Below are 23,567 nucleotides of genomic sequence, written 5' to 3'. Positions count from 1 at the left end.
ATGGAAACACAAAAGACCCCGAATAGCCAAAGTAATCTTGAGAAAGAAAAACAGAGCTGCAGGAATCAGGCTCCCTGACTTCAGACTATACTACAAAGCTACAGTAAGCAAGACAGTATGGTACTGGCACAAAAACAGAAATATAGATGAATGGAACACGATAGAAAGCCCAGAGATAAACCTACGCACATATGGTCACCTTATTTATTTATTTATTTTTTTGCAGTATGCGGGCCTCTCACTGCTGCAGCCTCTTCCGTTGCGGAGCACAGGCTCTGGACGCGCAGGCCCAGTGGCCATGGCTCACGGGCCCAGCCGCTCCGCGGCATGTGGGATCCTCCTGGACTGGGGCACTAACCCGTGTCCCCTGCATCGACAGGCAGACTCTCAACCACTGCACCACCAGGGAAGCCCTGGTCACCTTATTTTTGATAAAGGAGGCAAGAACATACAATGGAGAAAAGACAGCCTCTTCAATAAGTGGTGCTGGGAAAACTGGACAGCTACATATAAAAGAATGAAATTAGAACACTCCCTAACACCACACACAAAAATAAACTCAGAATGGATTTAAGACCTAAATGTAAGGCCAGACACTATAAAACTCTTAGAGGAAGTCATAGGCAGAACACTCTATGACATAAATCACAGCAAGATCCTTTTTGACCCACCTCCTGGAGAAATGGAAATAAAAACAAAAATAAACAAATGGGACCTAATAAAATTTAATAGCTTTTGCACAGCAAAGGAAACCATAAACAAGACAAAAAGACAACCCTCAGACTGGAAGAAAATATTTGCAAATGAAGCAACTGACAAAGGATTAATCTCCAAAATTTACAAGCAGCTCATGCAGCTCAATATCAAAAAAAACAAACAACCCAATCCAAAAATGGGCCAAAGACCTAAATAGACATTTCTCCAAAGAAGATATACAGACCGCCAACAAACACATGAAAGGATGCTCAACATCACTAATCATTAGAGAAATGCAAATCAAAACTACAATGAGGTATCATCTCACACAGGTCAGAATGGCCATCATCAAAAAATCTACAAACAATAAATGCTGGAGAGGGTGTGGAGAAAAAGGAACCCTCTTGCACTGTTGGTGGAAATGTAAATTGATACAGCCACTATGGAGAACAGTATGGAGGTTCCTTAAAAAACTAAAAATAGAACTACCATATCACCCACTACTGGGCATATACCCTGAGAAAACCATAATTCAAAAAAAGTCATGTACCACAATGTTCATTGCAGCTCCATTTACAATAGCCAGGACATGGAAACAACCTACGTGTCCATCGACAGATGAATGGATAAAGAAGATGTGGCACATATATACAATGGAATATTAGCCATAAACAGAAACAAAATTGCGTTATTTGTAGTGAGGTGGATGGACCTAGAGTCTGTCATACAGAGTGAAGTAAGTCAGAAAGAGAAAAATAAATACTGTATACTAACACATATATATGGAATCTAAAAAAAAAAAGAAAGAAAGAAAATGGTTATGAAGAACCTAGGGGCAGGATGGGAATAAAGACGCAGACCTACTAGAGAATGGACTTGAGGACATGGGGAGAGGGAAGGGCAAGCTGGGACGAAGTGAGAGAGTGGCATGGACATATATACACTACCAAATGTAAAATAGATAGCTAGTGGGAAGCAGCCTCGTAGCACAGGGAGATCAGCTAGGTGCTCTGTGACCACCTAGAGGGGTGGGATAGGGAGGGTGGGAGGGAGGGAGAGGCAAGAGGGAAGAGATACGGGGATATATGTATAGCTGATTCATTTTGTTATAAAACAGAAACTAACACATCATTGTAAAGCAATTATACTCCAGTAAAGATGTTAAACTATTAAAATAAATAAAAATAAAAAGAGCAACTTTGTCAAACTTCTTTACCATTACTTTACAGTTTACTATATTTTGATTTCGTTACATATGTGAAGATGTGATTTTACAATCTTTTTAGTGTTGAGGGCTTCTAAAGATCTTAATCCAATCCTCATTCTAAAAAATGGTACAAGATAAACTTAAAGGAAGAAGGCAGAAGTTGGGCACTAAAAAATGAATTTTGGATACCGCATCTTAAGGAAAATAAAAAGCAGAGCCATGATGAACCATATAAAGAGTAAGGATTTCTTTAAGTGGTGTGGAAGAAGAGAGGAAATTTAAATGTAAAAATTGAAGAGAATTTAGTTAGATGTAAAATAGGGTCAATGTTAGAAAAGCCTCCAGAATCTCAACTACATTGTGTAACAGAGACACCTGCTGGTCACTATATATTTCACTGTTCAAACCTTCAAAATACCATTTGTTCTTTCACTCTGTAACTTGTTCGCCAGATCATCTCTAGACCATTAAAATTTCACAGCATGAACACGGTGAGAGATTCATATTAAAAAGATAATAATTAAATAAATGGAGTGCATTTTTCCTCGAATCTGGGAACAAAATCTGGGCTAGCAAGACACCTTTAATTACATTAAGCCTGCTTTGTGTAATGTATAATAATATCCTACTAAAAGTTATAGTATACCATACAACTCGAGTAAAATAACTAGTTTTCTTTTTTGAAAGTACATAATAATAGTATGGTTAATGAAAAAGATAAAAAAGTATAAAACAAATATATCGAAGACATTAAATTAGGATTCTGTCTTAGAAAATGAATGTAAGCCATGATTATGTAAAAATATTAAAAGTTTATCTTATAGTATTATAAGGCAGTAAAAGAAACTGGTTTATTTTCTCCCACTGCTATAAAATTCTCAAGATAGATGTATCAACTACAGAAGTACCTAAAAGTCATCAGACATAAGCATTAATCATCTGATTGTGACTGATAAATTGGGACTCCTGTCCCAAGAGCACTTTGACTCAGTGGAAATATAGCCCTTTTTCTTAAATAGTTTAGGTTAATTAAGATACTATAAATATACCTTTGGGTAACAAAATATAATTTGCATATTCTTTAGCACCCTCAAATTTCATGCTTTGAACCCTGAGATTTAAAAAATATTTCAAAAACCAAGAATTGTAAGCAGAATCTTAATTTGCTTGTACCATAAATTAACTCAGTATGTTAGATATTATCCATGGCTAAAGTCACAATGTGGGCAAATATAAAAATGCTAATTATAATCAAATAGTTCATCAGTTAACATGTATCAAGCCTCTGTGTTCAATACTATACTTAGGATTGTAAGAGATGCAGGACTATAAGACAATCTATTTTCAAGGACCCCATATTCTGATTGGATAGACCACTTTATTTCACATGAAATAATATTGTCAACAAAAGTCAGCATTAAATTATGAGCTAAATTAAGTCATGTAAAAGTTCCTGCACAAGTTTGGGGATTGTTAGAGACTAGTTTGGGAAATGCTCATAATGGAAAAGCAATGAAAGGGCATGTGAATACTGGTCTGGATCTGAGAAGGCAGAAGTCTTAGTGAACGTTGCAGCAGGCAAAGAGAACATGAGCAATGGGGAGGGAGCAAAGCCTGGTCAGAATCTGTTTGTGGGCAGGGAGTAGGTCACCCTAAAGCAGAGAGTAGGGTAAGGGAATAGCAAGAAATACTTGGCTTGAAAGTGAGTGGCCCGTATAGGGAGATTCAAGCTTTCAAGCTTGGCGGAAAGTTTAGATTTGGTGAATCAGGACGTAAGAAAGATGAGTTTTGATAAATTCAAAGAGAGTGACTTGATAAATTCACTGTTTAGGGAAGATTAGTTGGGCAGCAACCTTCACCATAAGTGGTCTAAAATAGATTGGCTCTGCTTGAGTTACTTTGCTAATAATATTTGGATTCGAACTTCAGCTACAGGGAAAGCAGTTCATATATAACTTCATACATTCTATATGGTGCTTAAATTATTTACTTGATGTCTATGCCAATAATAAATGAGGAAGACAGTTGAGCAATAAATGTGATTCATATTGATGACCAACCTAGTAAATGAGATCCCCATGCTCACCCTCTTCTACCTCCTTTGCTCCACTCCTTGATTAAAGGACAAATATTGCTTAAGAGGAAAGAATAATTATCATTCTCCTCTTATTATCTAATCCTCATTAGGAAAATGTAGATTTGTCCAAGACAAGTAAGTACATAATAATTATAATAGGGAATACAGTATATGCTATTACTGAATGCCTTTTATGTGTCAAGTATAATACACATATTATTTCACTTCATTTTCACCACAGCCCTGCAAAGAAGGAACTGTGATCATTTTTCCAGCTGGGTTGTCTGAGGCTAACAGGGTCTAGAACTTCCCTCGGATTGTGTATTGGGATGTGAAGTCAGGTCTGTCTGGCTTCAAAGCTTGTGCTCTCAGCATGCTTCTACCCAGTCTCTCTGGTGAGGATACTGCTTGAAACATTGAAATGACTCCTTTCCCACTTCATCCCCATAGAACTAAATGTCAAAGTTAAAGGTCACTTCAAACTACATCCAAATTATAGCATTCCAAAAATGTTAGTGAACTGCTACTGCCATGATCGTGGAAAGCATAAGTATTGATAGCAAGGTCTGGCTAAGAACTCAAGTGGCAGACTTTCAATTCATAGTTTTAAAATTAATTTGAAGTATCTGAGAGTCATAATGAAGCCTGATATTGAATAAGAGGTTAACAAAATAATCTTCTGGTTTTGTTTCTTTGTTTCAGAGACTTCTTAGTTTTGGGGATATCATCCAGGCATATCTACATTCTGGACTGTTTTTTAAAGTTCTTAAACTACTGATATTGAGATTTTCTTGACTATCCTTCTCATTTTGGCATGGCTTTTCACTATTATTGATTCATATAACCCCATCTGGAGAGCAAATAATCTCTGGTTTATAGTTTTTAAATAAGAGAGAAAGGTGGTTAAGAGTTCTCAGCTATCTAGGTACACAGTTCTTTCCAACTTCGGTAATAACGTACAATAGAGAAACAGGATATGGGTCCAGGTCAATTGATTTTAATGGCAGAAGTTAAGGTGTGTGGTCACTTTCACTGGCCCTAACTCACAAGTAAAAATTGCCTTTCTGGGGGTCATCAGTCAATTTAAATTATGCCATTTTTAGCTCAGAGTTTTTAAGGTTGCAACATAAGAAATCTGGAGGACTTGCACTTCTGGAAGAATTGTATATTAGACACATTAGAGTCCTCTCACTACGGAAAAAAAAAAAAAGAGCTTCAATAAGAAATTATTTTTATTGCATGCTGCTGAAAATTTAAGGAAAATCTCTAAGTGACTAAAATATGTATATTTTAAAAAGCTTGCTGAAATTCAAAAGGAAAGCCAAAAAAGAATCCTCAGGAGGCAGAGATGCCCTAAGGGCAAATGCAAAAATCATCACTCCAAATCCTTGCTAGTAGCAAGACAGAGAAAATGAATCTGAGACTCGTGGATTTAGCTAAGGTCCTTGGACAGGACTAAAATGGTCCCAGATCCACTGTTCTGATCAAAGTGGATCACCCAAGTGCTTTTTTTAAAAAAAAAAAAGACAAGTTTTTTAGAGCAGTTTTGGGCTCACAGCAAAACTGGGGGGAAGATACAGAAATTTCCCATATACCTCCTGCCCTGCACATGTATAGCCTCCTCCATTATCAACATCTCCCACGAGAGTGGCTACGACTGATGGACCTACATTAACACATCATAATCATCCAAAGTCCACAGTTTACCTTAAGGTTCACTCTCAGTTTTGCACATTCTACAGGTTTGGATAAATGTATAAGGACATGTATACATCATTATTGTATCATACGGAATAGTTCCACTGCCGTAAAAGTCCTCTGTTCTTTGCCTTTTCATCCCTTGACTTGACGCCACTCTAACCCCTAGAAACCACTGATCTTTTTACTATCCTTTTACTATCTTCATAGTTTTGTATTTTTTAGAATGTCATATAGTTGGAACCATATAGTATGTAGCCTTTTCAGATTGGCTGCTTTCACTTAGTAATATGCATTTAAGGTTCCTCCATGTCTATCCATGGCCTGATAGCTCCTTTCTTTTTAGCACTAAATAATATTCCATTGTCTGGCTGTACCACAGTTTATTTATACAGTCACCTACGTAAGGACATCTTGGTTGCTTCCAAATTTTGTTAATTATGAAGGAAGCTGCTATAAACAATCACATGCAGGTTTCTGTGTGGACCTAAGTTTTCATCTCCTTTAGGTAAATATCAGTGAGCACGACTGCTCAATCATATGGGTATGTTTAATTTTGTAAGAAACTGCAGAACTATTGTGCAAAATGACTGTACCATTTTGCATTCCCACTAGCAATTAATTTGAGTTCCTGTTGTCCGCATCCCCACCAGGATTTGGTGTTGTCAGTGTTCTGATTTTGGGCCATTTTAATAAGTGTGTAGTGGTATCTCATGCTTGTTAAATGTGCATTTCCCTGATGACACATGATGTAAAGCATCTTTTCACATGAACATTTGGCATCTGTATATCTTCTTGTTCAGGTGTCAAGACCTTTGGCCCATTTGTTAATGTGGTTGTTTGTTTTCTTATTGTTAAGTTTTACTGTCTTTGTATATTTTGGATAATAATCATTTATCAGATGTCTTTTGCAAATATTTTCTCCTAGTCCATGGCTTGTCTTCTCCGACATTGTCTTTTGCAGAACAGAAGTTTTTAATTTTAATGAAGTCCAACTTAACAATTACTTCTTTCATGGATCATGTCTTTGGTGTTGTATCTAAAAAGTCATCATACCCAAGGTCATCGAGGTTTTCTCCCACATCATCTTCTAGTTCTACAGTTTTGTGTTTTACACTTAGGTCTATGATCCATTTGGAGTTAATTTTGTGAAAGATGTCAAATCTGTGTCTATATTCAATTTTTCACATGTGGATGTCCAGTTGTTCCAGCACCATTTGCTGAAAAGACCACCTTTACTCCATTGTATTGACTTTGCTCCTTTGACAAGGATCAGCTGATTATATTTACTTGGTCCTATTTCTGAGCTCTCTGTTCTGTTCCATTAATCTATTTGTCTATTCTTTTACCAATATCACACTGTCTTCAGTACTACAGCTTTATAGTAAGTCTTGAAATCAGGTAGTGTCACTTAACCAAACTTGTTCTTCTCCTTTAATATTGTTTTGGCTATTCTGGGTCTTTCATCTCTCCATTTAAACTTTAGAATCAGTTTGTTGATATTCAAAAATAACTTTCTGGGAGTTTGATTGGGATTTCATTGAGTCTATAGATCAAGTTGGGAAGAACTGATATCTTTACAATATCGAGTCTTCCTAGCCATGTATAGAGTATCTATTTATTTAGTTCTTTGATTTCATTCATCAGGATTTTGTAGTTTTCTTTACACAGATCTTGTACACATTTTGTTAGATTTACACCTAAAAATTTCATATTCTGAGTGCTAAGGCAAATGTTATTGTTTTAAATTTCAAATTCCACTTGTTCATTGCTGATATATAAAAAAGTAATTGACTTTTGTCTATTAACCTTGAATCTTGAAAACTTGCGAATCACTTATTAGTTCTAGGAGTTTTTGATGTTATTGTTAACTCTTTTGGATTTTATACATAGACAATTATGTCAACCACAAAGAAAGAGAGTTTTGTTTTTTCCTTCCCAGCCTGTATAACTTTTATTTCTTTTTCTTTTCTTATTGGCTAGGACTTCCAATACAATGTCAAAATGAGTGATGAGAGGGGACAACCTTGCCTTGTACTTGATCTCAGTAGGAAAGATTCGAGTTTCTCACTATTAAGTATGGTGTTAGCTAAAGGTTTTTTACAGAGATTTTTTAATCAAGCTGAGCAAGTTTCCTTCCATTCCTAGTTTACTGAGAGTTTTTATTATGAATGGTTTTTGGCTTCTGTCAAATGCTTTTTCTGTATCTATTGATATGATCATGTGTTTTTGTTTTTGCTTTTAGCCTGTTGATGTGATGAATTACACTAATTGATTTTTGAATGTTGAATTAGCCTTGCATACCTGGGATAAATCCCAATTGGCCATGGATTTGATTTGCTAATATTTTACTGAGAATTTTTGCATCTATGTTCATGAGAGATATTGGTTTGTATTTTTCTTTTCTTGTAATGTCTTTGTCTGGTTTTGGTATTACAGTAATGTTGGCCTCATAGAATGGGTTAGAAGTATTTCCTCTGTTGTATACTCTGAAAGAGATTGTAGAGAACTGGCATAATTTCTTCCTTAAATGTTTGACAGAATTCACCAGTGAACCCATCTGGGCCTGTTGTTTCCAGTTTTGGAAAGTTATTAATTATTGATTCAATTATTTCAATAAATATACATCTGTCCAGACTATTTCTTCTTGTGTGAGTTTTGGCAGATTGTATCTTTCAATAAGTTGGCCTATTTCATGTAGGTTATAAAATTTATGGGCATTGAACTGTTCATAGTATTCCTTTATTAACCTTTTAATGTTCATTGGGAGTACAGTAATGTCTCCTTTTTGATTTCTGATATTAGTAATCTGTATCCTCTCTTTCACTTTTTTTTCTTAATTAGCCTGGCTAGAGGCTTATTGATTTTGTTGATTTTCAAAGAGCCAGCTTTTGGTTTCATTTTTTCTCACTGTTGATTTCTTGTTTTCAATTTCATTGATTTCTGCTCTAATTCTTGTTATTTCTTTTATTTGCATACTTTGAATTTAATTTGACCTTTTTCTAGTTTCTTACAGTAAAAACTTAGACTTTTTATTTTCCATCTTTCTTCTTTCTAATGTATGCGTTCAGTGCTATAAATTTCATTCAAAGCACTACTTTTGTTGCATCTCACAAATTTTGATAAATTGTGTTTTTATTTTCATCTAGTTCAAAATATTTTAAATTTCTCTTGAGATTTCTTCTCTGATTCATGTGTTATTTAAAAGTACATTGTTTGATTCTGTACATATTTTGGAATTTTCCAGTCATCTTTCTATTATTATGACTTCCATTGTGGTCTGAGAGCAGATATTGTATGATTTCTATTCTTTTAAATTTGTTAAGTCATGTTAACAAATATAGCCCAGAATGTGGTCTGTCTCAGTGAATGTTCCATATGTGCTTGCAAAGAATGTGTAATCTACTATTTTTTGATGAAGTGGTCTGTAGATGTCAGTTATATCCAATGGATTGATGGATTATTGAGTTCAACTATGTCCCTACTGATCTTTCTACCTACTGGATCTATTTCTGATAAAGGCAGTTTTTGCCTCATGTATTTTGACACTCTGTTGTTAGGAACATATATGTTAAGGATTGTTATTTCTTCTACAAGGATTGACTCCTTTATCAATAGGCAATGCCCTCTAAAGAGGGCATCCCTAACGTTCCTTACTTTAAAGTTTGCTCTGCACGAAATTAATATAGCTAGTCTTGCTTTCTTTTGACTAGTGTTAGCGTGGTATATTTTTCTCCAACCATTTACCCACCTCTCTTATGGATCCTAGAAGAGTTGATTTTTCAGTCTGTTCAGCTTTTTACTTGTTGTAGGACAGAATGGAGGCTTCTAAGTCCCTTGAATACAGAAATGGAAACTAGACTTTTTTTCTAATATTTGTATAAAAAATAAATGGAAGAAAAACAGCCAACACACTCTTGAAGAAAAGGAATAAAGCAACGGTATTTGCCCTGATAAATAGCATGATCTATTATAAAACTATAATAATAAAAATGATATTAGATCAATTGACTGGTAAAATAAAATAGCTCAGAAACAGACCTATAAATATTGAAATCTGATGTATAATAGAGATGGCCATGCAAAACATAGAAATTATGGACTCTTCAATAAATAATATTCAGCTAATAGTTATAAATCTGAAAAAAAAAGAGTATGGGATCCTTACCACAAACCACACACAAATCAATTCCAATTTGATTAAAGACCCAATCTCAAAGCTAACAGAGTATAGGAGGATATATTAATGACCTCAGAGTAGGTTAGGTGTTTTTAAACAAGATATAAACAGTATTAATCATAAAAGACTGATAAAATTGACCACATTATATAGTTAAAGTTTATGTCACTAAAAAACATTATAGAGGTAAGCTAAAGATAGGCCATAGAAATATTTGCAACATATATTAGTACTAAAAACTGCAAAATATAGTGTTAAAAACATGTAAAGAACTCAATCTCATTAACAATCAGGAAAATGCAAATAAATATCACAAAGAGATATCACTCTACTTTCATCAGAGTAGAAAATATTAACCAGTATGATAAAGCCAAGTGTTGGCAACCATGTGGTTCAATTAAAACTCTGTATGGCATGGCTATGAGTATAAATTTGGTAAAACCACTCTAACAAACAATTTGGATTTATTTTATAAAGCCAAATATGCATGTATTCTACATTCTCCTATTTCTAAACCATTGGGAAATGCTTTTATAATTACATCAGGAGAATGTCTACAGCAGCATTCTTCATAACGACAATTATAACTGGAAACAAATGAAATGTCCATAAAACAGCAGAATGGATAAGTTGTGAGGTTTCTTCACATAATGAGCTATTATATACCAATAAAATTAAGGATATATAACTACAAAAAATAGCTCAGAAAGTAAATATTGAGAGAAAAAAGTTACAGAAATCTATAAAGAGTGGATAACTTTTCATTAGGTCGATTCAACTAATTTGAAACTATGTGCCCTAGAGTCCCCCTGTCTCTGTGCTTTTTAGTTAGGTTGCTACAAGAGAAATTTATCTGAGATTTGGAAGGTGAAATTTTTAACTCCCAGAATATCAGTATCATTCATGTGCAGTTGCAGTTCACAAACATTGTGACTGATCTTGGCAAAGGACAGCAGCCAGGCCAACAGCTCCCCCCCCCAGATACCTCCAGGTCTTGTTCAGCTTCTCTGATTCTGGCTGTGGTTCAGCTCCAGGGTCAAGAGAGTCATCTTATCCTGCAGGTCATCTGCCTCATCAAGACTGGAGGCCATGGGAGGCAAATATGTTTCCAGTTTGTCCTTGGTCTCTCCCACTTCATGTACAGCTTCACTTACAGACCCAGTCCTAGCTGACTTCAAACTGAGGGGAGCAAAAAAAAAAAAAAAAAAAAAAAACCTATGGAGACTGCGTATTTGGTTCTATAATTGCCTAAATTCTAATTCCTACGATAAATACCTAATTCTATATCACTCATATGGGTTCTGCTTCCCCGAGCAAACCCTAACTGATGCGAACATGTGGCCAAATGTTTTACACAGTTCAAAACTAAAACTAAATAATGTACTGTTTTGGTATGCATCATATTGATAATTTTTAAAGAAAGGAAATGGGTAACACAAAATTTATTTCTAAGAGGAAGGCAGGAATAGGAAAAGATAGGAAAGAAACACATTGGTAGATTCAGTGGTATTTGGAAAGGCATGGGTAAAGTTCTTAAGGTAGGAGGGGGATTCATCAGTGTACATTTTATTATTTTGCTTCACAATTTACACATAGATTATATACATAATTTTGTGTACCAAATATTATACAAGAATCATAAAAAATAAAGCACTGAGATAAGAAGGGCATGAAAAGAAAGAGAAAAATTCAAAAATTCAACAGGAAAAGAATGTAGTATCCAGAGCGAAGCTGCACCAACTTTCTGAACCAGTGCTAGGAAGAAACCCATCAGCAGAGGTTGGAAACAAGAGCAGGCCTGGGAGTAAGCAACTCCCAGGGTAATTGGAAAAATTTAGGAGTAAAACATGCCTTTATAATACTCTGGAGGTACTAGCTTGTCTGTCTAATGAATGAAGGCTACAACCAGTGAGGACTCCATTTTGGACAAAGTTAAACAGGTTCCTAACACGGTTCTCAAAGCCAAAGAAAAAGTGGAATAGTATCCCCATATAGCACTGCTCCATACAGTATAAATAAAAAGAAAAATGCTTCCCCACACTTGCAGGGAACTCCTTCACTATTTTCTCACTCCACAACAGTAATGAATTATCATTATTTAAAGATGATAGCTACTTAGAAAATCAGAAATAAATCAAATGAGAATTAAACTGATTAAATGTATCAAAAAATCAGTATAAGAGTTTTAATTGACAGTGTAATTCTAACAAAGATTGCATAATAATACCAACAAAGGCTACAGATTACCTTTGAATAAACTTAACAGGGAATGTGTAAAACCTATTTGAGGAAATTAAAACTGTACCACTGGACATAGAAGTCCTCATTAAATACGGAAATACATCTTATTCCTAGATAGAAAATCTCATTGCTGGAAAGATGTCAATTCTCCTCAAACCAATACAAAAGATTAAAGTTTTAATCAAAATCCTATTAGAATTTTTTAGAGAAAAAAGAACTAAGTTGATTCTTCAATCCATGTGGAAAAGTAAGTCAATGAAAAGGGGCAAGAAATTGTCAAAAGTGAGTAATAAATATACACTTATCCAATCAAATACAAATATTTATGATAAAGCTTCAGTGATTAAAACAGTATGTTACTGACCCCGATAATTGGATTAATGAAACACAATAGTCAAGCAAAGACCCATGAGCATATGGAAGTTTTGAACATTATAAATGAATCATTTCAAACCAGTGAGGAACAGAACAGCCTACTTGGTAACTATTATTTAAACAATTGCCTGTATATTTAGGAATAGAATTGGAAATCAATCTCACAACATATGTTATAATAAATTTCTGTTAACTTTAAGATTTGAATATAAAACAAAAATATATAAGAATAAAATGTGGGAACATTATTCAAATCTTAATTTGGGAAGTTCTTTCAATGAATGACACCAACCTTAGAAGCCATAAAAGAAAACACTTGACTATATAAAAATTTAAAACTTCAACATGACAAAAGATGGCATAAACAGAATAAAAAACAAACAACATACTGGGAAAAACTACTACAGCATATAAATGAGAATTTTGATATGAATATTAATAAGAAGTATCCACAAAATAATAAATAAAAATGACCAACTAATGAATGAAGGATATGAACAAAATAAAATATAAATGAACTATAAACATTAACAAAGATTTTTTAACATCACTAATAAACATATAAACGCAAAAATAAAGTAACTGTAAGATTACAGTTACTGTAATGAGATTAGCAAATCCTATGAGATTAGCAAGTATTGATAATATGCAGCACTGGCCAGAAGGAAGGGAGGGGCAGCTACACATACACATTTATATACAGGAGTATAAATTTGTACAAATTTTTGGAGGACAAATTAGCAATACTTATCAAAATACCTATTCAAAATTAAAGTTTTTAACTCCTAATAAGTGATACATAGAAATAATTATAGAAGAAGGAAAGACAGATGCAGAAAGATTTCAGTGCAGAATTATAAGAGCAAAAAGCTAGATATAACACAAGTGTCCAATAGTACCCAAGTACATATCTGATTGCTTAAATAAATTACAGTACATTAGTGTAGTGGAGAATTACATAGCTATTAGATTGGAACAGAATTTTGCGTAACAACGTGGAAAGATATTTATTATATATTATTAAGGAAAATATGCAAAATTACAGAATAATATATATCATATGAGCACATTTCTGTTTTAAAAAATGTATAGTTATGTTATGTATGTCTGCAGAAAAAAAAAAATTCAAGGAAACACACCATATGGGAAAGTTGGATTTTTCAAAGGGGAAAAGTTTTCTAATTTTACATACTACTGCATTGTTTAAATTTTTTACAACAAGCTATATAAAGAAAATGTTTTCAGCTGGCCTAAAATTTACAGAAAAAAATTTCACATAAAAAATGAGAAATCTAGAGCAACAGTATATTTCACCTAATCCTCTGAGCTCATCATCTTCATGAATAAAACAACTCATTGCCAACATTTGATATGGCACTGAAATAAGTTTAAACCTATTTCCTAGAATACTGCAAAAGAAAAATTTTAGGAAAGTACAGCTAATTTTGTTCAAAAATATATTTAAAATAGTCCTAAAGTTAGTCTAAAAGAGTCCTAAGTAGACTGCATTATCAGTATTATCTTCTTTATAGAAATTTTGGCCCATTAGCAATTAAATCTCTATTTCATTACAGTAAAAAAGAAAAAAAAAGGTTGAATGCTTCCCTTTAATACATGGAAATAACTGTTGGGAAATAAAGACATAAAATATTATCCAAAAAGTCCCCTCTCCATTAAGGTAAATCTTTCTCTGAAGCAGTTATCACACTTAAAATTGTATGACTATTTTAGCAAGTAGTTGTTAAATATGTGGGCTTCTCCAACTAAGTTATAAGCTCCTTGAGCTCAGAAATTCTTTCATTCTGGTTCCTTACTGTAAGAAATGGTAGGTGTAAAATAAATATTTATGGAAGGAAGGAAGGAGGGAAGGAAGGAAGGAAGGAAGGAAGGAAGGAAGGAAGGAAGGAAGGAAGGAAGGAAGGAAAGAAGGGAGGGAAGAAAGGTGGGAAAAGGGAGGGAGAGAAATCAGTTACAACATTTTAGAAGAAAAATGAATCTCCAAGGTCATCTCTGTTGAAGAGATGTAATCAGTGTCACAGAGCTGGCCCTGGAACTCTCTTCTAATAGCTGGCCCAGAGTTATTCCTGTTCTACCAGGCAACATATGCTATTCTGTTTCAAGTTTATAGATTTCATCCCAATCTCAACCAAAAGAGTATCTTGATATACTTAGTACAGACAATCTGGTAAAAATTAGCCAAACCTTTCAACACTTATCACTAAAATCTCAGCTAGGTTGTTGTTAAAATATTTAAGTCAGACCATTTGAATAGGACCTAGAGATTCTGAACATTTTACATCCCTCCCCTTCTCTCCTCTATCTTCAGCCTGTATGTAGTTAAGGCTAGAAAGCTATTTTATTTTGCACTACTCTTGAACTTCTTCATGTCAGATAAAAATTTAAGGCCAAAACTTTTTGTTATGGAAAACAAATACTTTGAAAAACACCACGTTTCTTAAGGCTTTCTTTGTTGAAAAAGAGAAAACCACCTGAAAATTGATACATGCTGCCATATTCTAGAATCCATATTAACTCCCCACGGAATGTTCCAGCTATATAAAATAATTTTTAACCACTGGGACAGTTTTATTCATGTGCTCCAAAACCATATCTAAAATATAATGATCTTGCTGTGGCTACATACACTTTTGATGGGCTGAGGAACAATGAAGGTGGCAAAGAGGATTAGACTGTTGAAGTGCCATATCATAAGGCATAATTAAATTTAGGAAACCAAAGATAGTTTAGGTTTATAACCATTCCCTGAATTCTAGAGCTACTAGGAAGAATAATTACAGAGTGTCATTTGCATTAAAAATAATTGTATAACTTATACTTTGGAGAGAAAAAATTGAAAATCATACAAGAACACAAATCTGCATGACCATAAACTTGTTCTTAAGAGATAGAATTCATTCATTCATTCAACAAATATTACTATTTGCCAGAGAGTTATTCACGGAGTTATTAATTGTAGGTCACAAAGCAAATTACACCCAGAAGATGAATAAAATAACTGAAAAAAGCTCAAGATATTAAATCATTTCATCCTTATTTAAAAATTATAAATAGTACTAATTACAAAATTGCCTATTATAGTGGTGAAGAACTCCCATTAAAATCTTATGTTGAAGCCCTAACCCCCAATGTGACTGTATCTAGAGATAGGGTACTTAGGAAGTAAGTAAGATTAAACGAGGTTAGAAGGATGGGGCCCTAATCTGAAAGGACTGTGGTCTTAAAGGGAAGAAAAGAGATCTCTCTCTCTCTCTCTCTCTCTCTCTCTCTCTCTCTCTCTCTCTCAACCATGTGAGGATACAGTGAGAAGGCAACCATCTGCAAGCCAGGAAGAGAACTCTCATCAGGAACTGAATTGGCTGGCATCTTGATCATGGATATTACAGCCTCCAGGACCACTATGGGAAAATAAATTTCTGTTGTTTAAGCCACCCAGTCTATTCTGTAATGGCAGCCCAAACTGACTAAGACAAGAAGATAGTTTCTTTGTTTGCTTTTAATAAGACAGACTTGGTTTCAAATTCTGCCTTAGCTAACTCTCTAAATCTTCGCTACCTGTCTGTAAAAAATTATTAACCTATCCCAAAATCCATTTTTAGAAATACAACTTATAATACATATAAAGCAGTTATTATAGAATTAAATAAATGATAAATATTATTATTTTGCTTTATTCATCATTTAAATAAATTGTTTAGCAAATCATAGACTGTTATAACTTAAAGAGAACTTAAATAATACATATTTATATACAAATTCATCATTAATAAATGGCTTTTCAGAAAGAAGTGATTTATCTCTCATGAGTAGTGTCATTTGTTTTGATCTTCAAGTTCAAGGTAGTATAATCTTTGAACGACTAGCTTTGTGGCAGAAGACACTAATGCTCATTAAACAAGATAAAAGACTAAAATTATTTTAACAGGTTGTTGAATACACTGTTTATGTAGCATTTAGTGAAAAAGAAATTTAAGATATTATCTTATTGTTTGTATAAATTTTCATATTGTTATTACTTTAAGTAAAAGCTGTCCTCAGTATATGTAGAATTTGACAACAGATAGGCAATCAGTAAAAGTTCATGTAATGAATAGATAAATCCAATTATTTTAGCAACACTAAAAATATATATGATAACCTGCTCCAATACACATTCAATCACTCATTCAAAAGCATCTAATCACCATGTATGGCATGCTGTGGAAATACTAAGATGAGCCAGACATGATCATAGTCTGCAAGCAGCTGGGTCCCCAAAATTCAGGAAAGGGTCTCACCTACATCCAATTATATCCACTCCATATTTACTTCTCTTACTTATTCACTCACTTAATATATTTTAAGCAGCCCCAATGTATTTAGCACTCACTGTTTCAGAAACTGGGAATACAATGGAGAACACGACAACAAAGCCCCTTCTCCCATGGAGGCTCCATTCATAGTCTATAATGTACATGCCTCTTTCCGTCTTTATCTTTCTTTGTCTTGGGCACATCCACCACCCGCCAAAGATTGTAGCACACAGTAATAGTGCAGTTAGACACAGGACTAGCATATGTGCCACACTCCCATATCCAAACCCATGGTAGAAATTGTTAATTAATTATGGCCCTCATTCCCCAAGAGTCTGAATGTGATGTCAAAATCCTTTTCATCACAGTATTCATACCAGCCATGACTAATCAATTAGACTTAACAAAAAAGCTAAAATATCTATTTAAACCACTGAGTAGAATGCAGAATATAGGTGCAAGCTATAACTACCCCCCCACCATGCTAACAAACAAGGGAAAAATGCATGCATCCACAAGTCAAATTTATAAAGACACCAGAGCAGTGAGGAAGCAAAAAGGAATGGACAAACTATCTCCAGAGATGGAATATCTCTTCTTAGGCAAGATGAGATTAGCAGTGATTAGCTTCATTAGGAGCATTCGTCAAATCTGTGATTTGAAGATCTAGTTAAGACTTACGTAGAGGAACTCTACTAGGAGAAAGAGAAACTAGCAGAGCTTTGGGTAGTCACTGGAAATGGAATATGAGTGTTGGGGTGGTGCAAAAAACTCTTGCTTTTTTGCAATGCTTAGGAGACAAAGCCCTTCTACAGGGAGGGGCCTGTGAAAACAGAAGAAATGTCTCTACTTGAAATATATGAAACCCAAGAAGTACTAAATTTATCTTAACCTACAATTCAGCACCCATCACGCTAAATTTCCAATTGAACGGAAGTGATTTGCCCTCAGTCTATGTGTGTAACAGAGAAGAGCAAATACTGACTGAGGGAAAATAAGATCAACCTCTCTCTCTATGGTTTTTGGCATGCTAAAATAAATATGAGATATCTGAAGAAGCAGGAGAATGTAACTGAAAAGAAAAAGAAACAAGATGATATAAGGAGATTCTCCACCCTCCATCATGTCATTGGAATTAACAGATGAGACCTTTAAAATAAATAACAAGAATAATTGTAAATAAAGTAAATTGGAAAGAATAAAAGATTTTCAGTATATAATTAGAATCAACATAAAAATTAAATGAGACATTCTAAAACTGAAAAAAAATACATATATGAGTTTAAGGACTCATGGAATGTGTTTAACAGCAGACTAGACACAGTAAATAGCAGACTGACACAATAAAGACATTATTAGTGAGCATAAAAATAGAATATTCAAACAGAAGTACACAGAGAAACAACTTGGAAAAAATGGAACTGCATATTAGACTATAGGACAATAAATAATGCAGGACATGAATATATGTGTAATTGGAATCTCAGAAGAAGAGAAAAGGGATGAAGACAGTATTTGAAAAGATATGGTTGCTAATTTTTCCAAACCTGATGGCAGGCATCAACCAGAGATCCAAGAATCTCTGCCAACCCCAAGAAGGATAAATACAAAGAAACTGTATATCGAAAAACACAGTTAAAATGCTCAAATTATAGAGAAAAAGAACATTTTTAATCAGGCAGAGAAAAAAAGACACATCACCTTCCAAAAGTAAGAATGAGATTTATGACTGACTTTCCAAAATAAATAATAAAAGACAAAAGTAATGGAATGACATCTTTAAAGCATCGAAAGAAAAAATTAAAACTGCCAACTAAATCCTATATCCAATGAAAATATTCTTCAAAAATGAAGGTGAATTAAAGTGTTTTCAGCCCCTCCTTAAAAAACCTGAAAGAATGTGTTACCAGTGAACCAGCACTATAAGAAACATGAAAGGAATATTTTCTTTTTTTTTTTTTTTTTTTGTGGTACGCAGGCCTCTCACCGTTGTGGCCTCTCCCATTGTGGAGCACAGGCTCTGGACACGCGGGCCCAGCGGCCATGGCCCACAGGCCCAGCCGCGGCATGTGGGATCCTCCCGGACCGGGGCACGAACCTGTGTCCCCTGCATCGGCAGGCGGACTCTCAACCACTGTGCCACCAGGGAAGCCCATGAAAGGAATATTTTCAAGTTGAAAGAAAATAGTCAAAGATGAAAGAAATGAACACTATAAAAGTTAAAGTTAAATCAAATGCATATTTATGATTTAAAAGTAATAATAAGTACGCCTTGTGGGGTTAATAACATACTCTATGTACAAAATATAACATAGCAATAGTTCAAGGATAAGAGTGGTAAATGGAAAGAAACACTAATCACATTTAAATAAATGTAAATCAAAAGAGTAACATGACTTTCTGCTGTCTGTTATAAGTTGAATTGTGTCCCCCTCCCAAAAAAAGATATGCTGAAGTCCTAACCTTCAGTACCTCAGAGTGTGACCTTATTTGAAAGTTAGGATTGTTGCACATGTAATTAGGTAAAACTCTACAATGGAGTAGAGTGGTTTCTCAATCCAATATTACTGATGTCCTTATAAGAAAATGGCCAACTAAAGATACACTGAGACACACAGAGAAATGTCATATGATGATAATGTCATGTTCTGTTACTGAGAGTGGTATGCTAAAATGTCCATCTATGGTTCTGGGTTTTACTTTTTCCTGTATGTGTTTTTAAAGCTATGTCAATTTTAGCTTTATATATTTCAAAGCTCTTTTTTTAGGCATATGCAAATTTAAGATTGCTGTTATCCTTTATTATCATGAAATATTCCTTTTTACATCTAATAATACTTCTTGCTTCAGAGTCTACTTTGTCACAGGGCCATAACCAGAGTGCAAAATTTAAGGAGACACTGATTCTCTGGTGCGGACTCTGCACTTGCATTTTTATTTTCTTTCTATTAATTGGTTATTAATAACTTTTATGATATTTTAATTAGGTTGTAAATATTTATATTTAGAGGAGCTCTCTGTAAAGTAAGGAAGTTAATCTCTCTTGTATCTCATGTATGTTTAATATTTCCTCAGCTTGTCATTTGTCTTTTGACTTCATATATATTTATATATGAATAATTTAAAATTCTATATAATGAAATTTCTCTTTTTTTGTATAGTTTTGCTTCACAATTTCTGGGTTTTAAGTTTTAATTTGAAATACTTCTTCAAATCCCAAGTGAATGAATGAAACCACCTATACTTTTTGAATTAAATCTTTCATCCATCTGGAATTTATTTTGATGTTAAAGTAAAATATCTCTATGGTTAAGGACATAACCAACTGTTCCAATAAAACTTATTGGATACCCCATCTCTCCCTTTCTCCTCATTTTAAAGGAAATGCCACTTTCTTCTTTGGTCTATTTTCTATTTCCTCTATAGTATAAAGTTGTTTTGATTTTTGTAGCTTTGTCATTTATTTTAACATGTGAAAGGGCTTTCTCATTAAATTCTTATTCCTAAATATTCCAAATGAGTTTTATTGTCATTTTGTCAAGTTATAAAATATCCTTCTGGCATTGTATTTGATATTTCATTGAAATTAAAAATATAAGGAGAATTGCATCTTTAAAACAGTAACTCCCTATCTCACAAATTATGGTCTCTAAATACCAAATCCAAGCAGGGATCCTTGGAGGTATGGCTAATAATAAATATGAGGCAAAATAAAAGAATAAGGGGATCCTGAGGCATCTTTTCAGAGCAAGTAGCAAGGAAATAAGTAAAGCCTACTAGGGTTGTGGTAAAAGCACTCAACAGTGAATTTTGAAGAGGCTGCCACTGGCCAAAGTTAAGAAAATCTAAGTATTAAAAGGATAATAATTAAAATAGATTGGAACATATATCACCACACAACAATAACAATAACAACAAATTAACTGGTCACCACTGGAGGATGCAAGTAAGCTGATTATTTTTAAAAGTAGAAAGTAAAGAGAACAAATCAAGCGTTAATCTTGCCTTTTTACATAAACTATGCCACTAGGTAATCAAATAGTAAATGAGAGAAGTTCTTGCTTACAAATATATTCCACCTAACAAAGAAGGAAAAATAGAATATCATTGTTTTGCAATGCTTAATAAATTAATGAGCTTGGGCATTAATCATCAACTAAAAGGGAGACAACCAAGTATTATTTACCTTCCAATAGAAAAACACATGACCAAAGACAAAATAGTCTTGCAAGAATAAAACAAAAAAGAGCCTAAATTCGATCAAACTACCATATCCAACTAACAATCTTTACTAGATACACGAAAGGAACAAACATGTTTATACCATAGAGATGTAATCAGCAAAATTCAGACTATACAAAACCTTGGAGGACAATTTTTTTAAAACTACAAGTTGTAGACTTTATTTGAATTCTAAGTCAATGGACCAAACTGGAAAACGATATAATATTTATGAAGCAATTGGAAATTTGAGTACTAACTAGACTCTTAATAGTAGAGAATTATTTTTAATATTTGGGTTTGACAATGTGTATTTGCAAATTATTAATTTTTAAATATATTTATTGAAAATTTAAAGATAAAAAATATATCTATTTTCTACTAGTTTCAAACTAATATGGAATGGGGAATGGGTGGAAATAGATACGAAACATGATTAGTCACTAGTTGATAATTATTGAATCTGGATAAAGTACATGTAATTAATTTATTTTACGTATGTTTAAAATTTTCTATAATAAATTTATTGAGTTTTCCTATCCAAGAAGGTTTTATCTTTCATTTACTTAAATATATTGTTCTAGTCTTAGGGGAGTTTGAAAGTTTCTCCTTTTATTTTTAAATTTAATTCTATGGGTTTTACCTTTTTGTTTCTACATTAAACAGGATCTTTCCTGCCATATTTTTCTAACTGGTTATTGTTTGCATATAGGAAAATTATTTGTGCACAATATTATTAAAGGAGCCCCTTATTCAATTCTTATTGTTTCTCAGATATTTTTGGTGTGCTAATTTTGCCATGTATATAATTGCTATAGACTGAATGTTTGTGTTTGTGCCCCTACCATACATATATTAAAACTTAATCCCCAATGTGATGGTGTTATAAGGTGGGACCTTAGGAGGTGACTGGATCTTGAGGGTGGAACACTCCTGAATGGGGTTAGTACCCTTATCAAAGAGACTCCAGAGAGTTACCTTGTCCCTTCCACTCTGTGAAGACACAAAGACAAGATAGCTTTCTATCAACCAGAAAGCAGGTTCTTCCCGGACATCAAATCTGCCATTGCCTTGATCTTGGACTTCACAGAACTTGGACTCCAGAACTGTGAGAAGTAAATTTCTGTTGTTTATGAGCTACCCAGTCTGTGGCATTTTGTTACAGTTGTCTGAATTAAGACAATAATTATATAATTAGAAAAGAATCATACATTTTCTTCTTTATTCTTTCTCCAAATTTATACTTCTATTTTATTCTCTTGCACTGGCTGTTAACTCCAGAGCAATGCTCTATAATAGTTGTAAACGGGTATACTTATTTCATTCTCAGTTTTACTGGTAATAATTCTAAGTTTTGTCTGGTTTATTGTTTGGGATATATATTGTTGATCATGTAAGAAGTATTAATGCCTTCTTATGCCTTTAAGTTTTTATTATGTTTTGCTTTGATCAGAAATATATTTTTAAAAGACAATATGTTACTTATTGGGGACATATGTAATATATATTTCCATGTAAATTCATTGGAAACGTACAGGCAATATCCAAAATAAAAGATATTTTCAAACTAAATAGCAAATACATTTATCAAAGATTCTGAAGTGTAATAGATTCTTTGAAAAAACAACACTGGCATCAGCTTTTTAGTTACAAACCAAATTTATTACTAACTATACCTCTACATGAAAAATCTTCATGTAATAAATGTTCAGTCCCCAGAAGATAGAAATATATGAAGCCATAACACTCTAGTAAAAGAAAAAAAAGTACACATATTCCGGTTCATTAAATGAGATTGTCCTGTTATGGCATAATTTTAACAAAGGAATAATTTTTTATGTTCAAATATTATAGTGTTTCATACAGTCTAAAAATGTAATGCACAGTAAGTTGTAATTTCAATACGCTTACTCTTTTAATGAATGTGCAGAGAACTGGATCAATTTTCCATTGAATGAATTTTTCTTAAACAACAACAAGGGCAATTTGTCCTCTGAATTACATTGATATGTTGTAAGATTTTAATTATTTGGCAATGAGTTTCCTAATGGAGCACATTTCTGAAATAATAATGTGAATTACTGGGATATATAATTAGACAATTTTCACTCTGCCTACTATTTTTAAAGATTACCTACCTCTAATCACTAAATTGAAGGTAAGGTTTAATTTATTAAGAGAATGAATGCTAATTGAGAGCATAATTTTCTTGACTTCTCTTGGCCTTTTATTTTTCTCTCTGTAAATAAGGGGTAGGTCCACCTTGCCCTCTAGGATATTTTCAAGCTATGAACTTCATTTAGTTATCCACTCAAAAATTCTCTCATAAATAGCTACAACTGCATTAAAAAAAGAAAAAGAAAATCTGACAATGTGCCAGTTTTTAGTCTAGCCCATTTATATTTATAAATATAATAAAAATTGATCTTAAATCTGTCATCTGATATATTTTTTGGTTTTACTGCTTCCTTTGTTGATATATTTTGCTATATAGATTTTAAAAGTTTAACTTTAAATTATATATACTGACATTCCTCCGTGAAAAACTGAAAAAATGTACAT

The 23,567-nt window shown here is 33.4% G+C and overlaps 1 long non-coding RNA gene across 8 annotated transcripts in view; it reads right to left on the bottom strand.

Annotated features, from left to right (window-relative positions):
- LOC137225332 (uncharacterized) overlaps positions 1 to 23,567 on the bottom strand; it is a 195,385-nt gene that overhangs the window by 170,045 nt on the left and 1,773 nt on the right. For all 8 annotated transcript variants that reach the window (XR_010943781.1, XR_010943782.1, XR_010943786.1 and 5 more), the window contains exon 2: positions 10,844 to 11,037. This is a non-coding gene — a long non-coding RNA (uncharacterized lncRNA). The remainder of the gene's footprint in view (positions 1 to 10,843; positions 11,038 to 23,567) is intronic.

This window comes from Pseudorca crassidens, chromosome 5 (assembly GCF_039906515.1).
Source record: "Pseudorca crassidens isolate mPseCra1 chromosome 5, mPseCra1.hap1, whole genome shotgun sequence".
NCBI classification, from domain to species: domain Eukaryota; kingdom Metazoa; phylum Chordata; class Mammalia; order Artiodactyla; family Delphinidae; genus Pseudorca; species Pseudorca crassidens.
This window is presented reverse-complemented; position numbering and strand designations above follow the sequence as displayed.